Below are 9,915 nucleotides of genomic sequence, written 5' to 3' on the forward strand. Positions count from 1 at the left end.
GAAACCAAAACTCTCCACGAAGAACCCAACACTCTTGATTCTGATGGTCCTTGAACGCCCCGCGGTGAGTCCAAACGCGGTGAGCCCAAACACGGTAAAGAACGTGTAAAGAATCAGCTCATTTCTACAGTTTCTTCTGCTGTACCTGAAGGCATCGCAACGTTTCTCTCTGTCTTTGGTGTTTCACTTTCTAAAGAGTTTTCTGTGTTTATGACTTAAAAACAGGGAAAGAAATGTGACTTTATTATCTGTAAAACAGCTGGAAGATCATTTTTTGAGCTTTTTGTGACGAGGATGTGTAGAAATGGGAGATAAACAGGGGGGGGGGGCATGCAACAAAGGGCCCTCGGCCGGACAGGTGCGGTTATATAACAACATATTATTTAGAACATTTAATAGTGTTTCAGCCTCTTGTGGCCTAAGTTAGAACATGATGCGACACCTGCACGCCGTATATTTTAACAATGCTCTAGAAATATGAAATATCCAACAAAGAGCTGGAAGAGTGAACATTTGATTTATAATTAATGTCTCGTTCTTCACTCAATTCTCTATTTACATATTTCTTATTTCTATGTCTTGTATGAAAAGTGCTCTATTAATAAACTGTATTATTATTATTATTATATTATTATTATTATATTATTATTATTATAACAAATAAAGGTAAAAATGCTCAGGAAAATAAATTGTCCCTGTTTTATAGATGAAAAAACAAATCAAGGAACTTTTTTGTTCTGTTTTTAAGTCATAACTCAGGAGAGAAACATTTAGGATCAGACGACGAATCACCAGCCTCTCAGGGCTTCCGTATAATGTCCACAGAAGAAGAAGAAGAAGAAGAAGAAGACGAAAGAAGGAGAGAAGACGAAAGAAGAGAAAGAAGGAAGAAGAAGAAGAAGGAGAGAAAGAAGAAAAAGAAGAAGGAGGAGGAGAAGAGGAGGGAAGAATGAGAAGGAGGAGAAAGGAGAGAAGAAGAAGAAGTAAAGGAGAAGAAAGATGGCAGCCTAAGGAGAATCCAGAACCCGGATAAGAGAAGCTAAGAAGTCAAACCGGCGCCTTCTCCTCCCTTCTCCCGCCGGCCTCCTTCTCCTCCCTCGCCTCTCCTCCTTATAGCTCAGGAGAGACGCAGCTGATCGCTCCGCAGAAGAAGCGCCGCCTACGCGCCAGAACTTCAGAAAGCAAAGTTTCTCCTTCTCCCCGTCTTCCCCCTCCTCCCTTCTCCTCCGGCCGCCCTCCTCCGGCCTCCCCTCAGAAGGAGAAAGAAGGGAGGAAGAAGGAAGGAGAAGACGGAGAAGAAGGAAAGGCGGGAGAAGAAGAAGAGGCGGAGAAGAGAGAAGAAGAAGAAGGAGAAGGAGGGAGGGGGAAGGGAAGAAAAAGGAGAGGCGAGAAGAAGAGCGAAAAGAGAAGGAGAGAAGCCGAAGAAGAAGGGAGCGAGAAGAGGAGAAGGAGGAGAAGAAGAAGGAGAAGAGAAGAGAGGAGAAGAGGAAAGAAGGCCCGCAGGAGCAAAGAAGAAGGAGGAGAAGAGAAGAATCCGAAGAAGAGGGCCGAGAAGAAGAGAGAGAAGAAGTCGCCTCCTGCCGCCTCTTCGCTCCCCTCCGTCCCTCTTCGGCCCTAAGAAGGCCGAGCAGAACTATAAGCGATCTCCCCTCCTTACGACTAAGAAGAGAAGAGCGAAGAAGGAGAAAACCTTTATCGTAAAAAAAACCCTAAATCTGCTCGTGTATGTCCACGTTGACGTCCGGTTGCTCGACTTCTACTTTAGTCCAAACAGAGTTGTGAACCTGAACACATCACGGAGGTTCCTCTGAAGCTCCTGAACGCAGCATTGTTGTCTTGTGTAAACACAGTTTGTATATCTGAGAGTTTTGCATAAGCTGCTGATTGTTCAGGAAACATTCAGAGAAGATTTTACGTTGCCTGTATATCTGTCGGGGGGGAGGGGGGGGGTCTCATTAACACCGGCGTCTCGTCACTAAAAGTGTTTCTGGGAAATTCTGACAACAACATTCAAACTCTTTCTTAAATGTTTCAGATAAAAACATGTTGTGGTTTAAGAAATGTTGAATGAGTTCCTCCACGCTCGTAACTTCGCTGGCTGTTAGGAGCTCTGTGATTGGCTGTGTTAGTGAAATGCACCCTGGGAGTCGCAGTTGACTCGTCACATGTTGAATTCGAAATGACGGTCGAGTATTTCAGTCGTATACATTTAGCGGTAGTTTTCCTCAGAGGTTCATACGAAGGGTCTGGAGGGGACGCTGAGGAAGGCGGACGGCATCCCTCGGGACAGCAGCGGACCCCTCCAGTGCACCTTCATGTGGTGCCGCAGGTTGGACCGGGACGAGAAGCGCTTGTCACACTGCTGGCAGGAGAACGGCTTCTCCTTGGTGTGGATGCGGCGGTGGCAGACGAGCGCCGTGGACACGCGGAAGGACTTCCCGCAGTCGGGGCACTGGTAGCGTTTGGGCTCGGTGTGGATCCGGCGGTGGTTCTTCAGGGACATCAGGTTGGGGAACTCCTTCTGGCAGGAGGTGCAGAAGTAGGTCCCGGTCTTGTGGCTGTTCTTGTGGTTGAGCAGGGAGCTGGCGTGGCGGTAAGAGCGGCCGCACTGAGCGCAGACGAAGCTCCTGGAGCTGCTGGACGAACCCACCGGACTCCGATCTGAGAGGAGACAAACAGGAGTTTAGTTCAGAACAAGTCGGACTGCAAATGACCACCGAGCCGGACCCAGAGAGCCGAGGACGCTCCTCTCCAGACTCCACACCGACAGGAGGGTCCGCAGGAAGTGAAGCAACGTGCTGATAGGACCTAAGCTCCAGACAGGAGCTGCTGTTAGTGCTGTTATATTATGATATCCCACTTATTAAAGTCACCGCGCTCCATCTTTTATGACTTTTAAGTGATTTTTAAGATTTAAGATTTAACGACATTGTATACTTTGACTTTCTGACACAGTATTCATTGCAAGCTTTTGAAAGGGAAAGTATTGAAATCAATAATTCAAATATAATTAAACTTCTTCAACCACTAAATATTAAATTAATGTGGCAAAATAAAATTCACAAAACCCAGAGAAGAACAAAGCTTCGGGGTCAAAGGTCAGTCCCAGTACGATGGTGATTTAATGAGTCGGAGGAAGTCATGGCAGCCGTGAAACAGGATTTCAGAATAAAACAAAGACTCGTTGAACATTAATGAGCGTTTCAGGTAATAAACAGATTATTAGTTTCCTCGTGAGGATCTGCGCAACCAGAGAGCTTCGACACACATCACGTCAGCCTAAGTACCATGGAAACATGATTACACGAGCTGCTTCACCTTGTGCCAGCTGAGCTTTCAGACTTCACTTTGTTTGTGATGAAGAAGAGTTTCACGTCTTCCTCAAACACAAACCCTCATCCTCAGCCAGCTCAGGACAGAAGACAACATGCAGACAGAGCATATCACTGTTTATTCCTTCAGTTACCACGACAACCATCTTTAAAAAACATTTAAATTGGAGTTTTAAAATCTCAAAGACAAAACTGGATTTTAGGACAAAAAGACGAGTTTTGTTTGTGATCCTAAAAAACGTACAAAGCTGCACTTTGTAAAGTTCAGGAGAAACAAAGTGCAGAAATTATTTTGTTTATTTTATTTCTACAAAAGGTTTAACACCAAATACAAAAAGACAAAACACTAAGAAATGACTTTCCTCCAGTATTTAATCTAATATACCTGCTGTAAATAACTATATTTATATATATGTATTTATACATGTATGTATATATAGTTTATATAAATATATATGTATATATATATATATACATATATAAATACATATATATTTATATAAATATATATGTATTTATACATGTATGTATATATAGTTTTTATAAATATATATGTATATATATATATATACATATATAAATACATATATATTTATATAAATATATATGTATTTATACATGTATGTATATATAGTTTATATAAATATATATGTGTATATATAAATACATATATATTTATATAAACTATATATATATACATGTATATATATAGTTTATATAAATATATATGTATTTATATATGTAAATATATATTTACATATATAAATACATATATATTTATATAAACTATATATATATACATGTATATATTTATATATACTATATATATATATACATGTATAAATATATAGTTTATATAAATATATATGTATTTATATATGTATATAAATATATAGTATATATAAATATATATGTATTTATATATGTATATAAATATATAGTATATATAAATATATATGTATTTATATATGTATATAAATATATAGTATATATAAATATATATGTATTTATATATGTAAATATATATATACATGTATATATAGTTTATATGAATATATACATGCTTTTATATTTACATGTATATAAATATAAACTAGTTATTTTGTAGAAAGTATTTGAGTAGATGTAATTTGGATATATTATATTTGATATGTAGCTAAATAATTATATTATAACTATGTTGATGTTTATGGAAGATTAAAAATTAGATGAATTCTTTGTGTAAAATGTCATTAAATAATCATAAAGTTACTTAGACTTTTGTCTTTGTCCATCTTCCTACTTATATATAATATGTCGTATTATATTCAGATGTTTGTCTAAAATGCTGAACCATGTTATTGTTGCGTGTAAATGTTTCTCCTTTAATTATATATAAATATACTTCCACAGATTTAATATCTTCTTTCATCAGTTATTATTGGAAGGCAACAAAAACAATCGTTTCACAATAAACTATTAGTTTAAACTTCTTTAATAAGATGTTCTCTCAAAACATATTTGTAAAAAGTTAAAAGTATAAACCGTGACCGTACGACGACATGTCTTTTAATATACATATTTATTTTATTCTCGTCAATTCTAATTTCTTTCTTTTATTTTGAAAGAAAGTGCTTCCTGTCATGTCTTTCATGTTTTATATATAATAATTGTATAAATCTGGATAATCCGTCTCATCGAACAGGAACAAATACTTTTCTACTTTTTGTACAATTAACACTTTATTGTGGAGAGAAGTGCAGACGGCACTTTAAACGTGTTTAAATGTATTAAAAGTGGAAGAATATCCAGGATTTATTGATTATTATAGTTAAGTTTGTTTTCAGGTTAAATATAAATATTAATTATAGACGAGGAGGGATTCCTCAGCGTGTCTTTGAATGTGGTGTTAAATCTGTGCAGAAACAAAAGACAGAATAACTTTTACACTTTATTTCCACCATAAACTTACAAAAGTTCATCGAGCAGGTGAATAAAGTTTATGTGCAGCAGAGACATATTGAACACACGACCTCGCCGGCTTTGTTCAGCTATTTATTTTCAGTACTCAGCAGTAAGGGTTATAGTATATGGACAAGTCTTCTGTTAAGAAATGAATTATCAAAACATAGTTTATAAAAGTGTATAGTAAGCATTACATATATATGCATGGAAACAAAAAGTTAAAACAAAAGAACGGGGTTATAGTTGTTCCAAATCTTTTCTTCTTCTCTCTAAAACTAGTTGAAATGCAGGCGGGGAGGTTCAGACGTGGTGGAGGAGGAAGATGTGAGATGTACAGTAATTATAATTCACATCGACTCCTACGGTCGCTTCACTGCACGGCTTCTTACTTTCTTTTTTTAACTAGCACCGGCGCTCCTGAAAGCGCTGACGAACTGTGTCCGTAAAAACACACAGAAGCTTCCAAACAACGCAATTAAATATAAAAGGAGAAAGAAATAAAAACACCAATAAATACAAGGTTACCATAGAAAAGGGTCAAATGGTGCGAGAGGCACCGAGGCGTCCCTTCGCAACGTGAGCTGGGCTTTAGAGAAACAGGAAGTGGGTGAGGGGGCGAGAGATAAATATGGAAGAGGGGCAAGGAGGGAAGGAGAGAAAGGAAAAAAGAAAGGACTTCAGTTCGGACTTTAGTGTTAGGACTTTAGTGTTCGGACTTTAGTGTTGGTACTTTAATCGGGACTTTAGTGTTCGGACTTCAGTCGAGACTTTAGTGTTTGGACTTCAGTTCGGACTTTAGTGTTCGGACTTCAGTTCGGACTTTAGTGTTCGGACTTCAGTTCGGACTTCAGTTGGGACTTTAGTGTTTGGACTTTAGTGTTCGGACTTCAGTTGGGACTTTAGTCGGGACTTTAGTTCGGACTTTAGTGTTCGGACTTTAGTGTTCGGACTTTAGTGTTCGGACTTCAGTCGGGACTTTAGTTGGGACTTCAGTTGGGATTTTAGTCGGGACTTCAGTTCGGACTTTAGTGTTCGGACTTCAGTTCGGACTTTAGTGTTTGGACTTCAGTTGGGACTTTAGTCGAGACTTTAGTGTTCGGACTTCAGTTTGGACTTTAGCCGGGACTTCAGTTCGGACTTTAGTGTTCGGACCTCAGTTCGGACTTTAGTGTTCGGACTTTAGTTCGGACTTTAGTCGGGACTTCAGTTGGGACTTCAGTTGGGACTTTAGTCGGGACTTCAGTTCGGACTTTAGTGTTCGGACTTCAGTTCGGACTTTAGTGTTTGGACTTCAGTTGGGACTTTAGTCGAGACTTTAGTGTTCGGACTTCAGTTTGGACTTTAGCCGGGACTTCAGTTCGGACTTTAGTGTTCGGACCTCAGTTCGGACTTTAGTGTTCGGACTTTAGTTCGGACTTTAGTCGGGACTTCAGTTCGGACTTTAGTCGGGACTGCAGTTCGGACTTTAGTGTTCGGACTTTAGTGTTCGGACTTTAGTGGGGACTTCAGTCGGGACTTTAATCGGGACTTTAGTAGGGACTTTAGTCGGGACTTTAGTCGGGACTTTAGTCGAGACTTTAGTGTTCGGACTTCAGTTCGGACTTTAGTGTTCGGACTTCAGTTCGGACTTTAGTGTTCGGACTTCAGTTCGGACTTTGGTGTTCAGACTTCAGTTCGGACTTTAGTGTTCGGACTTTAGTGTTCGGACTTTAGTGTTCGGTTTTTAGTGGGGACTTCAGTCGGGACTTTAGTCAGGACTTTAGTTGGGACTTCAGTTCGGACTTTAGTCGGGACTTCAGTTCGGACTTTAGTGTTAGGACTTTAGTGTTCGGACTTTAGTGTTGGTACTTTAATCGGGACTTTAGTGTTCGGACTTCAGTCGAGACTTTAGTGTTTGGACTTCAGTTCGGACTTTAGTGTTCGGACTTCAGTTCGGACTTTAGTGTTCGGACTTCAGTTCGGACTTCAGTTGGGACTTTAGTGTTTGGACTTTAGTGTTCGGACTTCAGTTCGGACTTCAGTTGGGACTTTAGTGTTTGGACTTTAGTGTTCGGATTTCAGTTGGGACTTTAGTCGGGACTTCAGTTCGGACTTTAGTGTTCGGACTTTAGTGTTCGGACTTTAGTGTTCGGACTTTAGTGTTCGGACTTCAGTCGGGACTTTAGTTGGGACTTCAGTTGGGACTTTAGTCGGGACTTCAGTTCGGACTTTAGTGTTCGGACTTCAGTTCGGACTTTAGTGTTTGGACTTCAGTTGGGACTTTAGTCGAGACTTTAGTGTTCGGACTTCAGTTTGGACTTTAGCCGGGACTTCAGTTCGGACTTTAGTGTTCGGACTTTAGTGTTCGGACTTCAGTCGGGACTTTAGTTGGGACTTCAGTTGGGACTTTAGTCGGGACTTCAGTTCGGACTTTAGTGTTCGGACTTCAGTTCGGACTTCAGTGTTTGGACTTCAGTTGGGACTTTAGTCGAGACTTTAGTGTTCGGACTTCAGTTTGGACTTTAGCCGGGACTTCAGTTCGGACTTTAGTGTTCGGACCTCAGTTCGGACTTTAGTGTTCGGACTTTAGTTCGGACTTTAGTCGGGACTTCAGTTGGGACTTCAGTCGGGACTTTAGTTGGGACTTCAGTTGGGACTTTAGTCGGGACTTCAGTTCGGACTTTAGTGTTCGGACTTCAGTTCGGACTTTAGTGTTTGGACTTCAGTTGGGACTTTAGTCGGGACTTCAGTCAGGACTTCAGTCGGGACTTCAGTCGGGACTTTAGTCTGGACTTCAGTTTGGACTTTAGTGTTTGGACTTTAGTGTTTGGACTTTAGTGTTCGGACTTCAGTTGGGACTTTAGTCGGGACTTTAGTTGGGACTTTAGTGTTGGGACTTCAGTTGGGACTTTAGTCGGGACTTCAGTCGGGACTTTAGTCGGGACTTTAGTTGGGACTTCAGTTGGGACTTTAGTCGGGACTTTAGTCCGGACTTCAGTTCGGACTTTAGTGTTTGGACTTTAGTGTTTGGACTTCAGTTGGGACTTTAGTCGGAACTTTAGTTGGGACTTTAGTCGAGACTTTAGTGTTCGGACTTCAGTTTGGACTTTAGCCGGGACTTCAGTTCGGACTTTAGTGTTCGGACTTTAGTGTTCGGACTTCAGTTCGGACTTTAGTCGGGACTTCAGTTGGGACTTTAGTCGGGACTTCAGTTGGGATTTTAGTCGGGACTTCAGTTGGGACTTCAGTTGGGACTTTAGTCGGGACTTCAGTTGGGACTTCAGTTGGGACTTTAGTCGGGACTTTAGTTGGGACTTTAGTGTTGGGACTTCAGTTGGGACTTTAGTCGGGACTTCAGTCGGGACTTTAGTCGGGACTTTAGTTGGGACTTCAGTTGGGACTTTAGTCGGGACTTTAGTCCGGACTTCAGTTCGGACTTTAGTGTTTGGACTTTAGTGTTTGGACTTCAGTTGGGACTTTAGTCGGAACTTTAGTTGGGACTTTAGTCGAGACTTTAGTGTTCGGACTTCAGTTTGGACTTTAGCCGGGACTTCAGTTCGGACTTTAGTGTTCGGACTTTAGTGTTCGGACTTCAGTTCGGACTTTAGTCGGGACTTCAGTTGGGACTTTAGTCGGGACTTCAGTTGGGATTTTAGTCGGGACTTCAGTTGGGACTTCAGTTGGGACTTTAGTCGGGACTTCAGTTGGGACTTTAGTTCGGACTTTAGTCGGGACTTTAGGCGGGACTTTAGTTCGGACTTTAGTTTGGAAGTTACTCATGGCCAAAAAATATTTGTGTCAATATTTGCAATTGAGGAAGTTTTTTTGCAGCATTTCTAATGCGATGCTTTAAAATGTAAAAATGACGTGAATGGAAACATGGCTGCTGTGGCGGCCATTTTGTGTCCTCAAACCTCGTCTCACGTGATTCCGACCTCGTCTCTCATCATTTATGTTATAAGAAAAACTATTTCATGATTAATAAACGTGCATCTCGTGATTACGAGTGTGTTTTGGTGTAAATGAGAGAAATTCAGACGCATCTTTTAAAAATGAAAATATTCTCTTAATTTGATCTCAAATATACGTGAAAACTTTCTCGTAATTATCTTCGACTAGTAAGATCCGGATTCTGAAAACGTATAATAATGAATGAATATGGATATTAATATAACTCGTTATTGTAATCTTTTCTCCTTATTTTGAGAAAACATTGTCATGATGTCAAAATACTGTATTTCATAAATATCGCAATGTTTCTCATAATCTTCATTATCATACAATTAGGAGAAAAGACGTAATTAATACGAAATAAATAACTGACTTATTATTAGATACAGATCTGATTATGATAAATTAAATGTGAACATTCTCTGGAACTTGTAAGTTCTCGATCTCATAGTTAAAAGAAATTAAAGATTTAAAATAAATATTGTCATACTTAAAGTAAAAGTACAAAACACCAAAATATATTTAAAGTACCAAAAGTAAAAGTGCTCATTCTGCAGAATAATATATAAAACATTATTATATTATAATTATTGATGCATTAATGTGTTCATGACTTTACATAATGTAGATTAATCTATACAAATACAAAATGTATTAGTTTATTAGACTAAAGCTGTCAGATAAATGTAGTGCAAGTATAAAGGAAATA

Source organism: Cottoperca gobio, unplaced genomic scaffold, assembly GCF_900634415.1.
Source record: "Cottoperca gobio unplaced genomic scaffold, fCotGob3.1 fCotGob3_251arrow_ctg1, whole genome shotgun sequence".
In the NCBI taxonomy this organism is placed as follows: domain Eukaryota; kingdom Metazoa; phylum Chordata; class Actinopteri; order Perciformes; family Bovichtidae; genus Cottoperca; species Cottoperca gobio.